Source organism: Bos taurus, chromosome X (assembly GCF_002263795.3).
Source record: "Bos taurus isolate L1 Dominette 01449 registration number 42190680 breed Hereford chromosome X, ARS-UCD2.0, whole genome shotgun sequence".
NCBI lineage: Eukaryota > Metazoa > Chordata > Mammalia > Artiodactyla > Bovidae > Bos > Bos taurus.
Window position 1 is genome coordinate 63,038,579 of NC_037357.1, and position 24,074 is coordinate 63,062,652.

The following is a 24,074-nucleotide window of genomic DNA, read 5'->3' on the forward strand; positions in this document are numbered from 1 at the left end:
CTTGGGGTGTTTCTCCTTGTGTTTATCCTGTTTGGGACTCTCTGGGTTTCTTGGACTTGGGTGATTATTTCCTTCTCCATTTTAGGGAAGTTTTCCACTATTATCTCCTCAAGTATTTTCTCATGGTCTTTTTGTCTTCTTCTTCTGGAACCCCTATGATTCGAATGTTGTAGCATTTAATATTGTCCTGGAGGTCTCTGAGATTGTCCTCATTTCTTTTAATTCGTTTTTCTTTTATCCTCTCTGATTCATTTATTTCTACCATTCTATCTTCTAATTCACTAATCCTATCTTCTGCCTCTGTTATTCTACTATTTGTTGCCTCCAGAGTGTTTTCAATTTCATTTATTGCATTATTCATTATATATTGACTCTTTTTTATTTCTTCTAGGTCCTTGTTAAACCTTTCTTGCATCTTCTCAATCCTTGTCTCCAGGCTATTTATCTGTGATTCCATTTTAGTTTCAAGATTTTGGATCAATTTCACTATCATTATTCGGAATTCTTTATCAGGTAGATTCCCTATCTCTTCCTCTTTTGTTTGGTTTGGTGGGCATTTATCCTGTTCCTTTAACTGCTGGGTATTCCTCTGTCTCTTCATCTTGTTTAAATTGCTGAGTTTGGGGTGTCCTTTCTGTATTCTGGCAGTTTGTGGAGTTCTCTTTATTGTGGCTTTTCCTCACTGTGTGTGGGTTTGTACAGGTGGCTTGTCAAGGTTTCCTGGTTAGGGAAGCTTGTGTCGGTGTTCTGGTGGGTGAAGCTGTATTTCTTCTCTCTGGAGTGCAATGAAATGTCCAGTAATGAGTTATGATATGTCTATAGTTTTGGGGTGACTTTGGGCAGCCTGTATCTTGAAGCTCAGGGCTGTGTTCCTTTGTTGCTGGAGAATTTGCTTGGTATGTCTTGCCCTGGAACTTACTGGCCCTTGTGTGGTGCTTGGTTTCAGTGTCGGTATGGAGGCATTTGATGAGCTCCTGTCAATTAATGTTCCTTGGAGTCAGGAGTTCCCTGGAGTCAGGGTTTGGACTTAAGTCTCCTGCTTCCGGTTATCGGTCTTATTTTTACAGTAGTTTCAAAACTTCTCCTTCTATACAGCACCATTGATAAAACATCTACATTAAAGATGAAAAGTTTCTCTATGGTGAGGGTCACTCAGAGAGGTTCACAGGGTTACATGGAGAAGAGAAGAGGGAGGAGGGAGTTAGAGGTGACCCAAATGAGATTGGTGAATCAATAGTGGAGAGAGTGGGCTAGCCAGTAGTCACTTCCTTATGTGCACTCCACAACTGGACCACTTAGAGATGTTCACGGAGTTATACAGAGAAGAGAAGAAGGAGGAAGGTGACAGAGGTGGCCAGAAGGATAAAAGGGGGGAATGAAAAGGAGGGAGACAGATCCAGCCAGTAATCAGTTCCCTAAGTGTTCTCCACCGTCTGGAACACACAGAAATTCACAGAGTTGGGTAGAGTAGAGAGGGGTTAGGGAGGAGACACAGGCGACCTGGTGGAGAAAAAGGAGAGTCCAAAGGGAGAGACAGCGGTCAAGCCAGTAATCTCGCTCCCTAGTGAAAAATGGGTCCTGAAGATTGGGTCCTTAAAGGTACAAAATTGGTAACAAATACATAAAAGCAAAAATTAAAAATCTAGAGTAGAGTTTGGAATTTCAAAAATACGATGTTAAAGAAAAGAAGAAGGAAAAGAAAGAGAGAAAAAACGAACAAACAAAAACAAACAAGGTTGCGAAAATTATAAAGAAAGTACAGGTACAAAATTGATAACTAATACCAGAAAGCAAAAATTAAAAATCTAGAGTAGAGTTTGGAATTTCAAAAATACAATGTTAAAAAAAAAAAAAGAAGAAGAAGAAAAATAAAGAGAAAACAAACAAACAAATACAAACAATGTCAGAAAAATTATAAAGAAAATACAGGTACAAAATTGATATCAAATACCAAAAAGCATAAATTAAAAATCTAGAGTTTGGAATTTCAGATATACAATGTTATATAAAAGAAGAAGAGAAAGAAACAGAGAAGAAGAAAAAAAAAAGTCACAGAAATTATATAAAAAAAACTTATAGGTACAAAATTGATAACATATACCAAAAAGTGAAAATTAAAAATCTAGAGTAGAGTTTGGAATTTCAAAAATACAATGTTAAAGAAAAGAAGAAAAAAACAAAAACAAAAAAAACAACAACAAAAAAAAAACAAGGTCAAAAAATTATAAAATATATATATATGAAGTTTGCTGAAGAAGAAAAAAATAGGGTCTTTTTTTTTTTTGCAAAGTAATAGGTTATAAAAGTGAAAATTAAAGGAACAATAGAGGACTTAAATTTTTTTTTAATTAAAAAAAAAAGAATGATCGTAAAAATAATAAAACTATATCTAGGACTTTCTTGGTTTTTTTGTGGGTGTTGTGGGTTCAGTTCATTTTTGGCTAGTTCCTTGGTCAGACTTATATTTCTCAAGATCTATAGGCCCCTTCCTATGTAGTCCGTAGTAACCACAGGGTTTTGATCTATTGCCTGTAGCTTCCAAGGCATTTCCCTCTGTTATATCTTCTTCTGTTTGCTAGTCTCTTCAATATCTGGTTTCCGCCCTGACACAAAGGGCACGGTGGAGGACCCTTTTTTTTTTTTTTAGGCTTACTTGTTCAGTCGCGCTGTGGGGAGGGAGGGAGGGATGCTGCAAACAAATAACACTGGCGTGGGCTCGCAGTGCCTCAGCCACCCTGGGTCTGCCCCCGCTCATGGCGCTTGTAGCTTCCCTGCCCACACTGCTCGGGCTCTAGGTTTTTCCGCCAGGTACAATTCGAGGCCGGCCCTGGGCTGCATGCACCTCCCAGGTCCAAGCCGCTCAGGTTCAGGCACTCGGGTAGTCCTCAGAGGCGCAGACTCAGTTGGGCCTGCGTTTTGTGCTCTTCCCAGGTCCGAGCAGCTCAGGTGATGAAGTGTTTGGTGAGCGCCAATGCTGCGACTTATCGCCTTCCCGCCACTCGGTTATCTGGGTGTAAAACCGGCGCACCTTCTCAGGCAGATGTTGACCGTCCAGACCCCCAAGAAGTTTTAGTTAGCAAAGAAGCCTGCTTACAGTTTTATATATAATGTCTCTCTGGGGCTGCGATTGCCCCCTTCCGGCTCTGGCTGCCTGTCACCAGAGGGGGAAGGTCTGCAGCCGGTTATCTCTGTTCAGTCCTTTGTTCCGTGCGTGGGCCTGGCGGTCTTAGGTTAGGGCTGGCTTTTCGCGTGGTAGATATCCCACAGTCTGGTTTGCTAGCCCAAATTATTTCGCTCAGATAGCGCTCAGGGTATTCAGGCCAGATTCTTACTCTCAGCGATGCAGCCCACGCCGCGCCTCCCTGCCCAGCCCCCGCTTGCTAATGGCGGATGCAGACGTCTGCGCTGCTTCTCCGCTGGGGGAGTTACCGTAGGGCTCGCAATCTGCGAGTTTTAAATTGTTTATTTATTTTTTCTCCCTGTTATGTTGCCCGCTGTGCTTCCAAAGCTCGGCACAGATTCGGCAGTGAGAAGGTTTCCTGGTGTTTGGAAACTTCTCTCTTTTTAAGATTCCCTTCCCGGGACGGAACTCCGTCCCTCCCTCTTTTGTCTCTTTTTTTTGTCTTTAATATTTTTTCCTACCTCCTTTCGAAGAGTTGGGTTGCTTTTCTGGGTGCCTGATGTCCTCTGCCGGCATTCAGAAGTTGTTTTGTGGAATTTACTCGACGTTTAAATGCTCTTTTGATGAATTTGTGGGGGAGAAAGTGTTCTCCCCGTCCTACTCCTCCACCATCTTGGCTCCTCCCCTCAATAATGTACCCATGTTTTATATGTTTTGTGTACTTGCACTGATTTGGGACTTCCCTGTAGCTCAAATGGTAAAGAATCTGCCTGTGATGCAGGAGACTAGGGTTCCATCCCTGGGTTGGGAAGTTCCTCTGGAGAAGGGAAAGGCAATCCACTCCAGTATTCTTGCCTGGAGGATTCCATGGACAGAGAAACCTGGCAGGCCATAGTCCATGGGGTCACAAAGAGTCAGACATGACTGAGCAACCAACACACGTAACAGAACATCACCTCAAGGTATATTCAGTTCAGTTCAGTCGCTCAGTCATGTCCGACTCTTTGTGACCCCATGAATCGCAGCACGCCAGGCCTCCCTGTCCATCCCCAACTCCCAGAGTTCACTCAGACTCACGTCCATCTTAAACCCTAGCAATTCGTAGTGCATTGCTTACAAAATGTTACTTTTATTGTATCTTTTCTGTAAAAGCCTTTATAATTCCTTTATTAGAGAGTAGATAAATACTTAAGATCTGTTTTTACTTTATTATGAATTTTGTATAGCTAACAATTAAGATTAGGTTTATTTAACCTCCAGACCTACCTGGTATGACCTCTACAGTTTAGCAGTATAATTTCAGAGTTATTTAAGTTTTGAAAAGTATTATATTTTAGTCAGCTAAATACTGAGATAGATGATTCATATATAAATGTAAAATACATTGGAGAATCTTAACCTTATGGTCTTTGAATGCAAAATTTATTTTATTAGCTTTCCTTTAAAAATAATTACATTCTTAGTTTTTAATGTCTCAGGCCTTTCCTTTTGTACTATGCTTCTGATCTTCATTAAAGTTAGGTTAGATTATGTTAAATGCTAAACTAATCATAAATATTAAACTCAATTCCAATTGTTTTCTAAATCACAGATCTGTTTTAAAAATCTTGAAATGAAATTCACATTAACATCTAGGGAAAGTGCTATATCATCACTAATACTTGGCCTACAGTGCACACAGCTGGTTAGAAAATGAATTATGGTTACCAATTAATGATAAATATACACAACATACTATGACATAATAAAAAGACCATCTTATAATTTAACAGTCAAGTTTAATGAGTAGTACACTTAAATTTAGCTGTTGTTACCTGGGAATAGAAAGCTATTTTATCATTCATTCTTTGATGAAGTCTTCACTGAAATAAGCAAACAATAATAGAAGAGAATTCTAATTTCAGCATATTGGTATTCCTGGCCAGAGAAGTAGGGATGAGAATTTCATCCTCAGATCTACTTATTATGTGGAAACATACAATGCTGAAAGGGCAGAAGAGAAAATAACCACATTTTCAGATCACACTCCTCACTCACACCCTAAGTCCTTTTTTCTAGCCAACTCTTGACCATCTTTCAAAACTCACTTACTGTAAGGAAGTTTTAAAACTTATTGTAAAGTAATTAGCCTCTAATTAAAATACATAAATTTTAAAATAAATAAATTAATTAATTAAAAAAAAAAAAAAAACGTCCCATGTCTCAGTGAGATGTGTTTTTTCCTGGCTCTTACAACACCTTTTAGGTACCTCCATCATAGTATGTAAGTCACTGACCTGCAATTGCCCACTTCATTTTCTGTTTCTCCTACTAGACATTTCTTTCAAACAGAATAATTTAATCTTATATTTCCAGAAGTTAAAGTAAGGACTTATAAAAATTGGTAAATAATTATTAATATCTAACAACCAAGTTTTATTGTACAAATCTATAAAATATCCATAAAGGGCTTAAATAATAACCTTTATTAGTGTGTTGTGGGGCACCATACTATCATCACAAACCACAATAGCTGCACTTGCCTAATTTTGATTAAGGGGATGGTGCTTCTTCATAAGGTAATGCAGAGTTTTTGAGGAATATTCAACTAGAGCTTTAATCAGCTCTTCTTCTGAAGCAATGGATTTTTTATTCAAGTGATTGAAAATGGATAAAAATTGATACCTTTATTCTGTCATGTTAGTAACTCACAACAAGAAAGTTAGATACTGAAAAGGACCACAGCCTTGTAGAATCAGAGCACACCTAGTAGCATTTTGTCTGAAGCAGGACTACCTTTCACTAGAATGGTTCAGTTTCTCTATATCAGAGGAAAATGGTATTTCTGACAATTATTTTTTAATAATTTAAAGGAGAAAATCTCTACAAATGCTTCCTTTCTAAAAAGCTTGAAAAATTCAGTCAAATGCACTTTTAAAAACATCTGCCCAACAGAGAGAAAGAGTTTAGTTTTTCAAAAGCAAAATTTTTGGTCACAAGGGCCTCATATTCCCCAATAGTACTTGCCATACAAATTTATCCTCTAGGGTATGAGTATGAGCCAAACATGGTCTACTTAATCTGGATAGAAAGTTCATTTTGAGGCTAACACAGTGTCATCAGTGTCATTCTGGTTCTATTCTAGTTAATATCACATCAACTTGGCTTCCAGAATGATTCAGTTCTTTGAAGTATGGAGACATGAGTACATTGTCTTACTTTAATTTAGTAAATAAGCTTTTTGTTGGACAATCTGGACTCAGTTGAATTTGTTAGTATAATTTGGCTTGCCAGAGTCTTATTAATAAATGGAAAACTGGGAACACTTGAGTAATGTGCTGTTCCCAACTGTCATATCTGTGTGACTGCAGAGACAGACTCATTTTCTCTAAATGGAAGCAAGCTTAGGATTTGTAATACATCAAATAATTCATTATAACCAAAACAATGCATTAGACTAGAAGCTAATTTTTATTGGAATTTCAACATAATACTAGTCCCGATATTAATCAGTAACTTAATAGTTCCAGTGAACCACAATATGGCAGATTAAGTATGGTTTGTGATGCAGTAACTTTTAAAGTGAAATTAAGTTTACAGTTATTACTGGGAACATTTCCTGTCACTTGTAAGATGACTCCTCTCTCATTTAAAAAAAATCAGTTATTTATAAAAGATACCAATTTGACAGCACTGGAGATGCACTTTGTATTTTTTTATTCAAATAATAGGAATAGCAATGCAGTAACTTTGCATAATTTCCAACTAAAGCATCTGTCATGTCTATCACTGTTTTGCAAAGTCTGTTTCCTGGTTGAGGAATTATTTTGGTCAACATATCTTAGCAGCACCCTGGGAAGACAGTCTTTTTTTCCTCAGAGCACTAAAGATGATCAAGACACTTTTTGACTCTATGAGATGCAGATGTATGTCTGCTTAAGAATTTCCAACTTGCAGCCCAACCATTTCTTCCTCTAGAAATTGATGGCAAGAATTAAATATCTTGACATGTGGACATTCCTAATATAGTCCCTGGTATTTAGTACATGATAGTTTTCCTTTGGGCTTTCCTTGTGGCTCAGCTGGTAAAGAACCCGCATGCAATGTGGGAGACCTGGGTTCGATCCCTAGGTTGGGAAGATTCCCTGGAGAAGGGAAAGGCTACCCACTCCAATATTCTGGCCTGGAGAATTCCATGGACTATATAGACCATAGGGTTTTCCTTTTCCCCTCCAGAATATACCAAAAAGAAATGAAAACCAGCACTATATGATTTTGATTGCTTGACTGTTTTCCATGTGCTTCAATACCATTAAGATGTTTTTCTTTTTTCTGTATCATTTCCTTCTAATCTAACAAAAAAATCTATAAATAAGTGGAATACAATGAAAGAACTTTAACTAAAAGAATGTATTATAGGAAATACCTCACAAAAATAGCTTAACCATAAAGGATTCCTTTACACCATACTAAGTAAATTAGCAACTAAAAAGACAATCTATTGATTCTAGGATAATAGAGCAAGTGCTCTTTCTGAGGTGAGTATTGTAAAAACAAAACTCAGTTAATAGAGATTGAAAATTATAAGCAAGCAATGTTTTACTTATTCATTCTCTGTGATGAAAACATTAATTCTTTAAAACTGAAAAAATGTTTTAACATATTTATCAAGTTTATTGTATTATAAAAAACATATAAGAAACGAATCACCAGTCCAGGTTCGATACAGGATCCTTGGGGATGGTGCACTGGGATGACCTGGAGGGATGGTACAGGGAAGGAGGTGGGAGGGGGGTTCAGGATGGGGAACATGTGTATGCCCGTGTCGGATTCATGTTGATGTGTGGCAGAACCAATGCAATATTGTAAAGTAATTAGCCTCCAATTAAAATAAATAAATTTAAATTAAAACAAACAAACAAACAAAAACATATAGCCTGCACCCTAGACTGAGACCCCTTTTGATACTACATTGCATCCTATTTATAGACACAAGTTGTCTCATTAAACAGGTATCCCTTGAATGGGTGTCACTATTTTTGCTTTTATCATCACAATCATATTAACAACAACAATAATCTTAATTTCTATCATTCTCAATCCTCATAAAACCCAATGAGATAGACATTATTATTACCTCTGTATTATAGAAGAAGAAATTGAGACTAAAATTGATTTAGTATCTTGTGGAACAAGGCCACACAGTGAGAAAGGAATGAGTTTTCTCTAAAAGAAATATTAAAACACTTTCTTCTTTGGCTTCCTTGGAAATTATTATATAGAGACCAATCATAATTACGTGGAAATCAATGGCAAACCATTGTGTGTGAACTAGAAATAAACACATGCTCTTCAGTCTTATACACAAGACTGTGGTGACATAGAAATCACACCAACAAATACCAGATGCTGAACCTTAGAAGTCACAATAGTGGTAACATACCCTTCTTAACATTGAAACTAAGTTTGTTTTCCTTTATCACAGACTGATGAGAAATGTGAGTTAGAAAGCATTTCTGTATAAAACCAGAGCTTACATGTTTATTGTATAACGCTTTGCTTTGTTGTTAGCTCTATATTTTTGACAAGGCATGCTTTTGAGCAATTATTTGAAATTTCTTTCTTCTTAGGCATTTTCTATATTGTGCATGCCTCCTTAATTCTGCATAAATTCTTGAGAAAATCTCAACTTGTTAGAAAAATTTCAAGAGTTTCTTCATTGAAGAAATATTTACTCAATTCTTTCTCTAGGCCTGGTTCTGTCTTAAGGAATTTATTGTCAAATACTACATCGATGATCTGAGACATGGCTTGGATCCACTTTGGTATTTTTGCATGTTTAAGACAAATTACTTCCAAATGTATGGGTACAAATAAATAGGTTGTTTCATAAAATGTGTTTGTCCCAGATGGCTACTACTTGTTAGCAAAAAATAATGTCTGTATATCTTGTTGATATCATCACTGTTAGCTTGGAATTCTTGAAACCTTAGGAGAAAAGAATGTAACAAAAGAAAAATGTTGAGGCTTTATCTGCTAATGAAAGACACCTCACTAAGAAAGAAATATTACATTTCTCCAAAATTACTATGTTTCACAGAAAGAACTCCTTCAGGAGAAGTGACTATCAATGTTTTTGTATTTTTTTCCTCTCATGTAAGAAGAAATGAAACAGGAATTAAGCAATTGGGATTCCTATTACTGGTTCTATAGGTAGTAATATGTTCCAGTTAGACAAGTAGGAAGCTGGAAGTGAAAGAGTTGGACACAAGTGGTAAGTAAGAACTTTCTTTCCCATATAGTGCCAAAGGTCAACAGCTTATTATGAGAACCAAGAAATCTAAATCCTGCCTAGGGAGTTAATGCATCTACTGTCCCAATCTATGCAAAGTCTTAAAACAGGAGAATTCAGGTGGAATTAAAGAATCAGAGGCATTCATTTTCAGAAGGAAATCAGGTTTGGGGCCAGTTGATAATAGAAGTATTAATGAAACTGGATGGGAGCAAGCTGACCCTAGTATTCAGCAGAAGTAAGGGTCCAGAATTCCAGAATCTTAGTTTAAGAAAGAAAACAGTATTCTGAGCCTTATAATTTGTTATCTGATCCCTTTTCCTGTTGAGTAAGGATCCCTAGTGCTGCAGGTACAAAGACAAAGTATTAATAGCAAGGGATTAGCTGGAGAGAAGAAACTGAAGGACTGCAGGCATACACTAATGTGACTCTAGGGGTGGTAGGAGATTGGGGATTGAGTCCAGGGATGATCCACTAGGGTATGGAGGATCTTCATACTGTCATTTTTCAAATCTCTTCAATGAATTCCCAAGCTTGTCTGTTTAATTATCTCATGGGAGTGATTGGAACAATGAATTAAAAATGTTTAGGTCTCTTTTGGTGAAGAGGTTCTTTGAGTTCAGGATATTTCGGTTAATCAGAAAAGTGTTAAATAATTAAATGATTTGAATTTTAAAACAGAAGAATGAGTTCAGGTACCTGGACTGTGACTTTTTTTTTGGGGGGGGGTAGTAAGAGGTGGATTTATTTAGAGAGAAACACACTCCATGGATAGATTGTGGGCCATCTGAAAAGACAAGAGAGAGAGAAAGAGAGGGCTGTGGTTTTTTTAAATGCATAGTTATACTAGATGTTTTGCCTCACTTTAGCATCTCCTTCATTATAACACAAAGCAAAAGAAAATATTGACATATATTTTCATATTACTATACTGAAACATTTGTTCTTAGAGGAAGAATTGATTGGAAATAATTTTTTTCAACAATGTAGTTTTTACTTCCAGTATTAGGTAATCCCAGAAAAAATACTTCACTCTTACCTAAAATTTTGGTAAATTACAGGTTATATATTTTATTTCAAGGATATAATTTTAATATTCATCAGGCACCATTCCTGAACACTATCACTTTTCAGCCATAAAGAAAATAGAGCATTTTAGAAATATATATTTCTATATTCTTATTTCATATTAAGACTTCAGATAAGTCACTGTCCATTATAAACCAATTAGTGAGTTCTATAGTCAGCTAGGAGCTTCCCAGGAGGCATAGTGGTAAAGAATCTGCCTGCCTATACAAGAAACGTTGGTTCAATCCCTGGCTAGGGAAGATCCCCTGAAGAAGAAAATGTCAACCCCCTCTGGTATTCTTGCCTTGGAAACCCCATGGACAGAGGAGCTTGGTGGGCTACAGTCCACGGGGTCACAACAGAGTTAGACACGACTGAGCACACAGCACACATAGTCAGCTAGACAGAAAATGCCTGTTCTTGTGAACTTTTCCAGAGGGGATAACTATGCTTAACTTTTTCTTTTCAAAAATTAGGTAGCTTTACCTTATCACATAAAGTTAAAAGAGTTAAGAATTTAGTGTAAGGTCTTTTCTCTGTATATATTTATTAACTAGAGAGGTGTGTGGTTTGGGCATCACAAACTGAGTGGGTATATTCTTTAAACTTCCTGCCTCTGCTTTTGTCACCTAATTACTATATGGCATGTTATAAACCTTCAGTTAAACTTTTCTTTCAAATTTAAAATAACTTTCTAAGTGCCAAATAACTTAGGCATCATAAGAATAAGGATTTCAACAGAACATCATCAGCAGAGATGTTGCCTAGAAATTTGAAAACTTAATTAGCACACCAAACATTGTTAGTCCATTTCAATCTTAAAATTCATAACTTGCTTTTTTTGAAAGCCAGTGGTTTATGGAAAACTTATTCAACAACTATTTCTTGAGTGTCTCTGTATACAAGGAACACTCAAGTTTCAAAGTTCTCATTTCCATAATTCTACACAGACTATTGAAATTGATGATTTCCAGTGCTAATGTTTGTGAAAAACCTAATTTGATTTAACCTACTTAGTGGTCACATAAGATCAGTGAATTCACTTGATGACAAGAAAAAAAATGAAGAAAATAGTCAAGAGATTAGTGCATTGGCCACCATATTTTGAAAAGAAGTAGGACTAACAGAGTGTTGTATTTAATCTTATGCTCATGAAAAATGTTGGGAATAAAATGACATCATTAGAGACATATATAATGAGTCATGAGAGAGAAGCACATCCATATTGAGAATTATAAATTAGCTTCAGATGACTAGTATAACACCTCTATGTAGAATGTTCCAGGACTTCATGCCTCACAAAAAGTAATGGAAAATAGATTATAAAGAGCTGACACATATGAAATACATATTATTGAATTCAGAAACGTAAAACCTCTTGCTAAAGAATTACTATAAATGAAAAAGGACTAAGTCCCTGGCAAGGTACAGCTGGACCAGAGTTTCTCAGTCTTGGCATTATTGACATTTTGGGTCAAATAATTCTTTACTATGTAAGCTGTTCTATGCATTGCAGGTGGTTTTCCATCATTCCCAGTCTTAATCCGGGCTTCCCAGATGGCATAGTGGTAGAGAATCCTCCTGCCAATGCAAGAGGCACAGAGGATGTGGGATTGATCCCTAGGTGGGGAAGATCCCTGGAGAAAGAAATGGCAACCAACTCCAGTATTCTTGCCTGGGAAATCCCAAGGACAGAGGAGCCTGGTGGGCTACAGTCCATGGGGTCACAAAGAATTGGACACGGCTGAGCATGCATGTATCCAAATAGTTACAATTTGACACACACACACAAAAAAGTCATGCTTTAGTTATTCACCGTTATCAATTAGCCATCTTTCCCCCACCATGAGATACCAAGATGAATGTTTGAGGTTGGTAGCAGGAATAGAACGTGTTCAGTTCAGTTCAGTTCAGTTCAGTCGCTCAGTCATGTCCAACTCTTTGCGACCCCTTGAATCGCAGCAGGCCAGGCCTCCCTGTCCATCACCATCTCCCAGAGTTCACTCAGACTCACGTCCATCGAGTCGGTGATGCCATCCAGTCATCTCATCCTCTGTTGTCCCCTTTTCCTCCTGCCCCCAATCCCTCCCAGCATCAGAGTCTTTTCCAATGAGTCAACTCTTCACATAAGGTGGCCAAAGTACTGCAGTTTCAGCTTTAGCATCATTCCTTCCAAAGAATACCCAGGGCTGATCTCCTTTAGAATGGACTGGTTGGATCTCCTTGCAGTCCAAGGGACTCTCAAGAGTCTTCTCCAACACCACAGTTCAAAAGCATCAATTCTTTGGCACTCAGCTTTCTTCACAGTCCAACTCTCACATCCATACATGACCACAGGAAAAACCAGAGCCTTGACTAGACGGACCTTTGTTGGCAAAGTAATGTCTCCGCTTTTGAATATGCTATCTAGGTTGGCCATAACTTTCCTTCCAAGGAGTAAGCGTCTTTTAATTTCATGGCTGTAGTCACCATCTGCAGTGATTTTGGAGCCCAAAAAGATAAAGTCTGACACTGTTTGTACTCTTTCCCCATCTATTTCCCATGAAGTGATGGGACCAGATGCCATGATCTTCGTTTTCTGAATGTTGAGCTTTAAGCCAACTTTTTCAGTCTCCACTTTCACTTTCATCAAGAGGCTTTTTAGTTCCTCTTCACTTTCTGCCATAAGGGTGGTGTCATCTGCATATCTGAGGTTATTGATATTTCTCCCGGCAATCTTGATTCCAGCTTGTGCTTCTTCCAGTCCAGTGTGTCTCATGATGTACTCTGCATAGAAGTTAAATGAGCAGGGTGACAATATACAGCCTTGACATACTCCTTTTCCTATTTGGAACCAGTCTGTTGTTCCATGTTCAGTTCTAACTGTTGCTTCCTGACTTGCATACAGGTTTCTCAAGAGGTGTATTGTCCTTTATTAAAAAATTAAAACAGAGAAAATAATCATAATGAGAGCATATTATTCTTTGGTACAGCTTGAAACACCTTATGTCTGAAACTTAGTTATTTTTTCCTACCTATGAAAAAAGTGGGCAAATAATACAACCAAGCAAAATGATAGAAAAAAAGAAAATTTTACTTTGTGTCAAAACATGGTTGTAATTAGCAATTAAAATTTTACTACTTTTTTTCCTGAAAGTTTTAACAAAGAATATCTTTGGCTCTGTCTCCAATTTTGGAATTATTTCATCTACCTTTTCCTTAACAACTTCATGTTGCTCATCTAAAGAAAAAATGGTGAGATAATTAATGAAAATGTTTTATTTTCCTTTACTCTTGAAAGTTTGAGGGAGAATTTGTTTTATTCTATAATTTTTTATTGGCTTCCATTTATTAGTGATTTCTACCTGGTGAAATCCATGTATTTTACATAGAACTGCTTTATTACTGTGGATACCCAAATAAAATTCCATCTGCTTGGGCTTAATAAAACCATGGATTAAATGTGTTCCAAGCTCTGTTCATTTTATTCCATGACTACATATTTATCAGACACTTTTAGGGTAGAAATGCCCAACAAAAAATATAGACAGATCAGAGGGATATATTGTTGCCTACTGGACACAATTTTGCATGCTTAACTACCTGATCTATTCTGTTTTTTCATAAATCAAGTCTAGCTCAGTCATTTTTAATTTACTTCCCATCACTTTTTCATTCTTTTTAGGCCATCTCCCAAACTAGTCACTTTAGAAATCATAGCCAACACAAGATGATTTATAAGAAACACAGATTGAGAATTGTGTAGTCAGAAAGGTGATTAATTTTTAGATGTAATAATTTGCTACTTCTTGAAAGAATTCATTTTCTCAACAAATGTAGTTTTCTTTCTCTGTCACTTTTGATCCAATTCAATGTATCTCTCTTGCTATGTTTACTGAGGGTCTAAATTTTTCCATCATGAAATAAATTCACAATTACTTGGATTATATAGGCTACTTTGGGAGATTTTCTTCTTATTATGAGTTGTTTTCTGTAGGTAGAGTATTTATTTGGCTCATTGAACAAACAAAATTTATTTTCATTATCCAAATATATATTTATATAAAGTATCTAATGTATAGGTTCATATATTTTGCATTATCTCAATATTTGTGAAATCTTAAATGTAATTTTAATGTGTGTGTGCTTTGCAGAATAATTCAAACACATGTATCATACTAGATTTGATGTAAGCACTGACTAATGGGAGATTTTTTTCTTGTAAGCATACAAATAAATGAACATTATCAGAACAGAACATTTCTTTCTTCAAACAAAAAATTATTTTTTTGTAATTGTATGTGTTTTATGAGACTAATATTCAGTAACAATCACATTCATTACTTTTCCCCGAGCAGCTTCCTGAGAAGTAATACATTCAAAATGATAGCATCTGTGATTTATGTGTATCATCATGTATTTTCTGAAAACTGGTATATTCTGTTGACTGTAGGCTTAATTTTAAGCTATTAAATTTTTTTTTCTTTATGGAGGACTAACTTTTGTAGGAACAAATGAAAAAAATAACACAGTTATCATTTTGGTTTGTAAGAAATAGCTTTATATCTCTGAATGTTGAGTCCTTAGATTATTTGCCAAGCCTTAATGAGTCACCTGGGCTTCCTAGGTGGCGCTAGTGGTAAAGAACCCACTTGCTGATGCAGGAGACATAAGAGATGCAGGTTCAATAACTGGGTTGGGAAGATCCCCTGGAGAAGGAAATGGCAACCCATTCCAGTATTCTTGCCTGGAGAATCCCCTGGACAGAGGAGCCTAGTAGGCTGCAGTCCATAGGGTCGCAAAGAGTCAGACACGACTGAAGCAAAGCAAGCAAGCAATGAGTCACAAAGTTAAGAGTTGAGGAATAATCTTAGGTTATTCTTGAACCCCTGTTTTGTTTACTACTACAATGTAGTCTTCTCTGTCTCCGTATACTGAATATTTTGAGAATCATATCTCTGCTATGGGCTCTGCCAGGTGTTTTGTCTGTTATTTCATTTCTTTACTTTCTCAGCCCCATTATAACTTGCTTGGCCATGATGAAGGACGTATCCTGAACTCAGCACACCTTCTAGGCAACAATCCAGGGACTTCTTCCTCTCAGGTTATTTGCCCCAATTATGTTCAGCATTCACTTATCTAAGCTCTGTGTTTTCTGAAGACACTCAAAAAGCTCTTGATCTGTGGAGAAAGTAATTCAGCTCAACAAATATCAGCAAGAATAGTGATCTTCACTATAAGTTTTTCACACAAGATGATCAACCCTTTGTTGATAAGGACTGTGGTTTATTTATATGTTGGTTCCCAGAAGTCTGACATTATGTACCTGGCAAATAATGAGCAATGAATGGAGTGAGCTCGTTGGTGTGAACATTTTTGTGGATACTTTGTTTAAAAATTATGCTAATATTTTTTCTGCAATTTTAAGAATTGGTGTTTGCAAATTTGGAAATGGCTTCTTGAAATTGTTTTTCCAGCTTTTAATCTTTGGACAAAATAGGTATTATCCATGTTTTATATATTGGGCAAGTCAAGGTATTTGACAGAGCATACAATGTAGAATGACAAGATCATTTGTTGTCAGTCACTGCGTCATTGTATTGAATGCTATCATGGTATTCTCTAAGTAACCTTTTAAATTTCCTCTAATAACATTATGATCTTTGAAAACAAGTCTTTGAAAAGTGCTCCTGGAAAAGATGAGCAGAAAGGATCAGTCATTGTTATCCATGCATTTTGCGAGTATTATTTTATATATCTAATAAAGTAATGTTAGAACAAGCTTAGCTATTTTCTCTAGTCTGCTTAAAGTTGGCATTACAGTGAAATGTCAGCATTCTTCACCAAAAATATTTGTTAAATCATATATTTGAATAAGGATGCAGTCAAAATACTTGTACATGTGCTTCAATTAATGCCACCATTTAATTAACCTAGTAAGATCATCATTAATTCCAGATAAGAAAAATGCAGCTTCGCAAACTCATTTTTAGGCATATTTGGACTCCTCATTCTTAAATCGATATGATAGATTAAAAATAAGTAATCGATACAGTGACTTCACAGAACACTGCTCATTTATTTCATGAGAACTTTGGAGATCAGACAGATTTTCTCTACCAAGTCATAATTATAATTTTTCATTAAAAATTCATATTCAATATGGGGAAAAAAGATGAGGTGGTTAGAAATCTGTCTGGAAATATATTCCTAGTATTTAAGAACATTTTAATAGTAGTAGTAGTAATAGTCATATTATTCCATTTTAATTTGAATGACCTGTTTAAAACCAGCATCACCTATCTTCTTGGATTATACTCTGCCATCTTTGTAATAAAAGTTGGCTGAAATGGAAGGTTAAAATATAAAACAAAACAAAGAGAAAATTCATCAAAAATGGAGGCAGAATTTCCCAAGGAAATGTAAGGGAATTCAATGAGAGTTGATTTTTTAAAAACTGGGACGACCCAGAGGGATGGTATGGGGAGGGAGGAGGGAGGAGGGTTCAGGATGGGGAACACATGTATACCTGTGGCGGATTCATTTTGATATTTGGCAAAACTAATACAATTATTTAAAGTTTAAAAATAAAATAAAATTAAAAAAAAATAAAATGCTGTCCCAAGTCATCAGCAATTTTCAGGCTACAACCTGCTTCTTTTTTACTCTCCCTGTATTTTTTGATGCAATAACCATACAACCTAACATGGAAAGTGACCCTATGGGTGCAGCCACAAAATTTCAGTGAGAAAAATAATTGTTAAAAGACTTGCAGGCATCTCCAAATTTCTGGGACCAACAGTAGACCCCAGTGTCCTCCACAACTCCAGTTACATTCAGATCAAGCCAAAGTTAAAATTTTTAAAGACTCAATCACTGAAAAGATTAAGCTGCCTTCCCAGATAACACTTAGAAGGCAAAATAAAACCAGAAAGGCAAAATAAATATTTTAAACTGACAAGGCAACATAATTTAAGAATATTTTTAATGATGGATTAAATATTGCATAAACTCAGTGCAGAGACAAGATATCCCTTTACCTGATAACTTAAGGCTGCTGGGATGGTTTCTTTTAATTATCCCTAAAAGGGCTTCCCTTGTAGCTCAGTTGGTAAAGAATCTGCCTGCAGTGCAGGAGACCTAGGTTCGATCCCTGGGTTGGGAAGATCCCCTGGAGAAGGAAATGGCAAACCACTCCAGCATCCTTGCCTGGAAAATCTCATGGACAGAGGAGCCTGAAAGGCTGCAGTCCATGGGGTCGCAAAGAGTAGGGCATGGCTGAGCGACTAACACTTACTTACTTGGCACACTAAAACAAAGAATGCTTATTCTAGTTAGAACTATCTATTAATTTGGTTTTTCTCAAACATATTCTGTAATATCTGTTATGTTTATGGTTTCTAGGACTGCTAGGGTTATAGTGTATTCACAGAAATGTTTCTGTTCTCCTTTGCCTTACAGGATCCCTTTCAAACCTCACTAGTAGTGCAATATACTCTGTATTTCTAACCAATAATCTAGAAATTACTTCTGGATCCTGGGAATGAGGGGTTGCCAAGGGATAGAAAAGCTTGAAGTATTTTTTATTTTAATATTTTCAGTTAATTTTGCAGTTTCCTGTTAAAGCTTTAAAATTAAAAGGCAAGGATTATTGTTACCTTGCCTCTCTTTAGGCTTGTTATTTAGAAAATTATACCTTTTGGCCTTTTAAAAATAAGTTTCCTATCTGGAATATCAGTCCCTAAGGGAAGTTTGTCATGCAAAGCAATTATCTTATTTATTAATGCTTTTAGAAATTTCATGTGTGTCTAACAATGAAAACAATTATTTGATGGGAAAATTTTAAATAGAAACTATCTTTTAGTTGCATTAGAAACTTGTAAAATGAACCACAAGAAGGAAAATATGCCAATTATTGTAGGATGAGAACATAGGTCTAGTTCTGAGTTTTGTTTTGTTTTTGATATTATAGATTCAGACTCCTTAGGTGAGATTAGGATTGGGAGTTTTAAAATATGTTTATTTGTGTATGAGTGGGGACAAGAGACAACAGAGAGAAAGAAAGCTCTTTAATTTTCCTAATATTGAATATCCATATTTCTTAAATAATCAGCTGTCCATCCTGCTCTATCTCAAAATCAATTATCTTCAACCTCATCATGTTTGTCTTGCTTTACTTTCACAAGTTTGTTGTAACAAAAACAAAGAAGTCATTTAAAAATATTGTATTATATAATTCCTAGTGTCATGATCTTTATTCACTGAGACATTTTTATGAGCTATGAATTTTTAATGGCAGAGTTACAAACATTAAGTCTTTTCCAAGTCAACAGTAAGCACTAGCTGGGAACTACCAGGGCTATGTAAATAGTCACTACAGTGAATCAATAATTCCTCCAAGGTTTTGTAAGCTTTTCAACTTGGTTAACTGAACAATAGAGTTATGTGTTCACCCTAATGCCCCAAACTCAGTAAGAGAGTTAATATGAGGGTATTTGTCTTGTACCTTGCAAATATGAAGTGTCAGATAAATGCACCACGATAATAATGATGAGTCACAGTGAAGTTTAATGCCATACTTCCCATTTAATTATATCACGAGGTGGATCCATGTCAATGTATGGCAAAACCACTACAATGTTGTAAAGTAATTAGCCTCCAATTAAAATAAATAAATTTTTAAAAAAGATACCTAATAAAAATGAATCTTTTATTGCTTAAAAAAAAAGACTTGATTTAGCAAACTTCCCTCTTTTCATTAACAGCAGGAATGGTACATTCACACTAGGAAACATACAAAGATCATTAATGAAACAGTTTTGTTCAAGTAGCATGCTTTCAGTATATGAGTCAATTCTTCAAAGGCATATATATAATTGAGCATACTTTGTACCATGTTAAACAGGATTATATAGGCGTTAGTCCTTCTCTTTGACTTCAAGTAAGACCATACCATAAGATCACTAGAAAAAATGGAAATACATCCATTTTCTAAAGGCTGAGATAAAATGTGATTCACAAGTACTTCTTGTTAACTACAACAGTCAGGTCATCCGTTATCCCTTGCCATATAGTGAGTGACTTCTCTGGTATATCTGTATCTGCTTATCCTTCCCCTTTTCATCCCTCAGTTCAGTTCAGTCGCTCAGTCGTGTCTGACTCTTTGTGACCCCATGGACTACAGCACACCAGGCTTTTCATCCCTACTCGGAAATAAAATCTGTATTTAATCAATAGCACCTACCATGATGATGCTTCAAACTTAATGAGAAACCAGTATTTGCAGAAGAAAAAATAGAAGTCTTACATATGCTGCTGAAAATCATGAAATTAAGTGTAGCATTTACCTATACCACTTGGGTGTGGAAAATAAGTTTAGAAACTCTGGAAGCAATGCCAAAATCCATAAAGACAGACTGGATTAGTAGAAGCAAAACTGAATGAAAGTACATTCATAATATATTTTTTCATTTATCTTAAGTTCAAGTTGAGAGTGGTTTTATTTTCATTGTTTTGGATTCTGTTAAAGATTTGTGAAACAGGAGGAAAAGGATTTGATGATTAGTGATAAAACTATACAGTACTGATAACACTTCTTGTTCATCTTTCTTCTGTTTCCTTGGAGCATGAACCCTCTGTGAGCTTAGCATTTGCCCTCTTATTATATAAACCCCAAGGAGAAGAAAATAATGTCTTGTTCATAGTAGTTGCTTATTAATGGTTTTCTACGAGTTTTCACTGCAGGGAAAGGAATTAAAAACTTAATAATCCTCCTAGTTCTCTGAGCAGTTTAGAGAACAGGAGATATTTAAAATTTTATGGCAGTATCCTAGGAAGTCATCATCTCTTTGCCTTTTCTCACATTTAAGATTTTAATTGCCTCAGTGTTTCAGTGACAATTACAGCCTATTCAGAATTTTTCTTTTCATGATCTAACAGCTCTGAGTTTTAGTTTCTGGGAACCTTTCCTGAAGTAAGTTATATTTGTTATCTAAAGTCTCAGAAGAATATCAGTCTGTGCAATATGGGACCAATTTCCCATTTACTGGCTTTGGAGCCATCAGTATTTTACCTGATTGTATCTGTACATTAAGCAAGCAAAGCTTTTCAATGTTTCCACTTCCTTTTGAGCCACTAATCTAACAATGTACTGACTTGATCACTTGACTTATTAGCCCACATCAATCCAAATAAAGTGTCTTCTGTTTTTTGGCGTAAATTTAATTCAATTCTTATTCATGCTTGTTCAAATCTAATGGAGCTTCTCTATTAAGATGGATTATAGCAATATACAATTTCTAATTTTTCCCATTTTGAGCCTGATTTTTTCCCATTTCTATCAGGGATAATGCCAGGGGGAAAAATGAGTTAAATATAAACATTTTAAATGGGCATGAACTAATTTTCTCTGATAGAGAAGAAATAGTTCTACTTAAAGAGAACAAGACCTCACCTGCAATATCTTGCAGTTCTTCTGTTCCTCACCTCTGTTCTCTTCTAGTCATTTTTCCGAGACTCTACTTTTTGCTCATCCTGTCACCCTTACTCTTCTACTTTTCCTGATATATCACAATCACTCTTACTCCACACACTTTGATTCTATTTGTTCATGTCTCTACCACTGTAATAATTGAGCATTTCCCCCATACATCTTATATTAACTTAATATGTTTTCTATTGCTGCATAACAAATTACCAAAAATCTAATGGCTTAAAATCATACCAATGTATTAGTTCACAGTTTTGTAGGTCAGAAATCCAGGGGCTTCACCTGGATTCTCTGTTTAAGGTCTTGAAAGGCTGAAGTCAATGTGTCTGCTGGGCAGTGGAAGCTCTGGAGAAGGATCTGCTTCCAGGTTCATTCAGATTGTTGGCAGAAACCGGTTCCTTAGGGCTATAGGACTGTAGTCCCTACTTTCTTGCTGGCTGCCAGCTAGAGGCCACTCTCTGCTCCTCAAGGCAACCCACAGTCCTTTTCACATAGCTCTCTCTATCTTCAAAGCTAGCAACTCCATAAACAATCCTTTTTCATGCTTTAATTCTCTTTAATTACAAACTGGAGAAAATGATCAACTTATAAAGCACTAGTGGGATGAGATTAGGTCTACCTGGATAATCTCTCTTGCCATATAAAGCAACAAATTCATGGAAGTGATAGCATGTATTTACATATTTCAGTCACACTGAAAATGGCAGGGATTATGCAAGGGTGAGTGTCACTGAAGTTATTCTAGAAGATTTGTCTACCATGCTAACCCATTATCATGGAATGTCTTCCAGTGCCTTTCAAAAATTTTTGACTGGTACCACAGTATTGAAATATATTGTGTGCACAACTCAGAATACACACACACTGTAGTTTCACAAAAGAGTATTCTTATTGTGTACAATAAATGATGTTATTTTCTCTTCTATTTCATAAAAAGAAAAGATTGGTTTAACCTACTAAATTTAGTGCAAAACTGTTTTTAGCCAAATTGGGGAAAAGCAGTCACCTTTTCGCCCTTTTTGAAAATCCATTTGTAATTTCGGTGATCTGCAAAATTGATCTATGAAAATTGGAATGAGATAACATTTCAAATGAGTTGTCTTTTATTTTAATACTGCAGAAAGTGAAGAGCAACTAAAAGCCTCTTGATGAAAGTGAAAGGGGAGAGTGAAAAAGTTGGCTTAAAGCTCAACATTCAGAAAACAAAGATCACGGCATCTGGTCCCATCACTTCATGGGAAATAGATGGGGAAACAGTGGAAACAGTGTCAGACTTTATCTTTTTGGGCTCCAAAATTACGGTGACTGCAGCCATGAAATTAAAAGATGCTTACTCCTTGGAAGGAAAGTTATGTCCAACCTAGATAGCATATTCAAAAGCAGAGACATTACTTTGCCAACAAAGGTCCGTCTAGTCAAGGCTCTGGTTTTTCCTGTGGTCATGTATGGATGTGAGATTTGGACTGTGAAGAAAGCTGAGCACCAAAGAATTGATGCTTTTGAACTGTGGTGTTGGAGAAGACTCTTGAGAGTCCCTTGGACTGCAAGGAGATCCAACCAGTCCATTCTGAAGGAGATCAGTCCTGGGTGTTCTTTGGAAGGAATGATGCTAAAGCTGAAACTCCAGTACTTTGGCCACCTCATGCAAAGAGTTGACTCATTGGAAAAGACCGTGATGCTGGGAGGGGTTGGGGGCAGGAGGAAAAGGGGACAACAGAGGATGAGATGGCTGGATGGCATCACTGACTTGATGGACGTGAGTCTGAGTGAACTCCGGGAGATGGTGATGGACAGGGAGGCCTGGCGTGCTGTGATTCACGGGGTCACAAAGAGTCGGACCCGATTGAGTGACTGAACTGAACTGAACTATCTTATCCTCCTTTTATGTTAATATCACTCCAATGTGCACATGTAATTACTTTTCAAATAATGAAAGAGAATTGGGAATTCAATTCATAGATTGTTACATTTCAGTTCAGTTCAGTTCAGTTACACTTAGGTAGGAGCATTTTATTCTGTGTAAAAACCACCATATGACCTACCAATATAAATAATCTTTTTTTTAAGTAGTTATAGTGGTAGTCACTAGATGGCAGATGTGTGTTGCCAAAGTGAAAGGTGCCCACATAAGGAAGTCTATTATTAAGTATTAGAATTCTACCTCAGATTTTCTACGGAATCTTGAGATTGTTAAACAGTAAACAGGCCCTAACATCATATAATTTAATATCTTCTAGTTTTCCTTGAGAAATATTTATAATAGATTTTTCTTTTATTTTAAGCCAAGACTTTTTAATATACTCATCATACAACTCCAGCACTGTAAGTGGCTTTGGATCCACTAAACTTGAGACCATACAATTTTCTTCCAATACTGTAAACTTAGACCCTAACGGAAAACTGAATGAAACATGAATCCTTTCAATCCCAGTTAACTGTTACTTCTTGAAAAAGCCATATTTGACCAGTGAATCTAAACTCTCTCCTAGCACCCTACCCTTTCCTTTCTTAGCACCAATCACTACCTCCAGTGATATGGAATTGGTGTGGTTATGTGTACGAAGTCTATTATCTGCAATAGACTTTCTTCTCCACACAAAAAGGGATCATGTCTGTTTTGCCTGTCACCATGTCACCAGCACCTAGCACCGTGTCTGATGCACAGAAGGTCCTCAAGTAAGGCTTATGCAATAAATTAGTGATGGATATGATTACAGATTGTTTTCTTTTTTCCTCATCCAGTGATTTTTTGTTAAGGACCTTGCTAACACTTAGGTACATGTGAGCTTTTCCTTAGGGAGGACCAAGGCTAAAGTGAATCACCTTTGCTACTATTGCAAAAAGAACGCAACTACGCTAAGGTATAGTTTCAAAGTCTGCCTGTACAACATTTTAATGAAAATGTTGATTTAAAAAAATCCTCTTGTGCATATAATTTCATGGAGGAAGAGAAGAAATATCAAGCTGCTAGCCAATGTGTACTTTCTTGAAACTGTATTTTCTGTGATACATCTGATTCTATATGTCTGCTAGTTCCCTCATTAACATCAAAGGTTACTGCCACACATATTAGTCTTTCCCATTTCTTATGATTCAGTTATGAATTTCGTGGGAAGGAAAGCATGAATCTAGATTTGAAAGCGTAT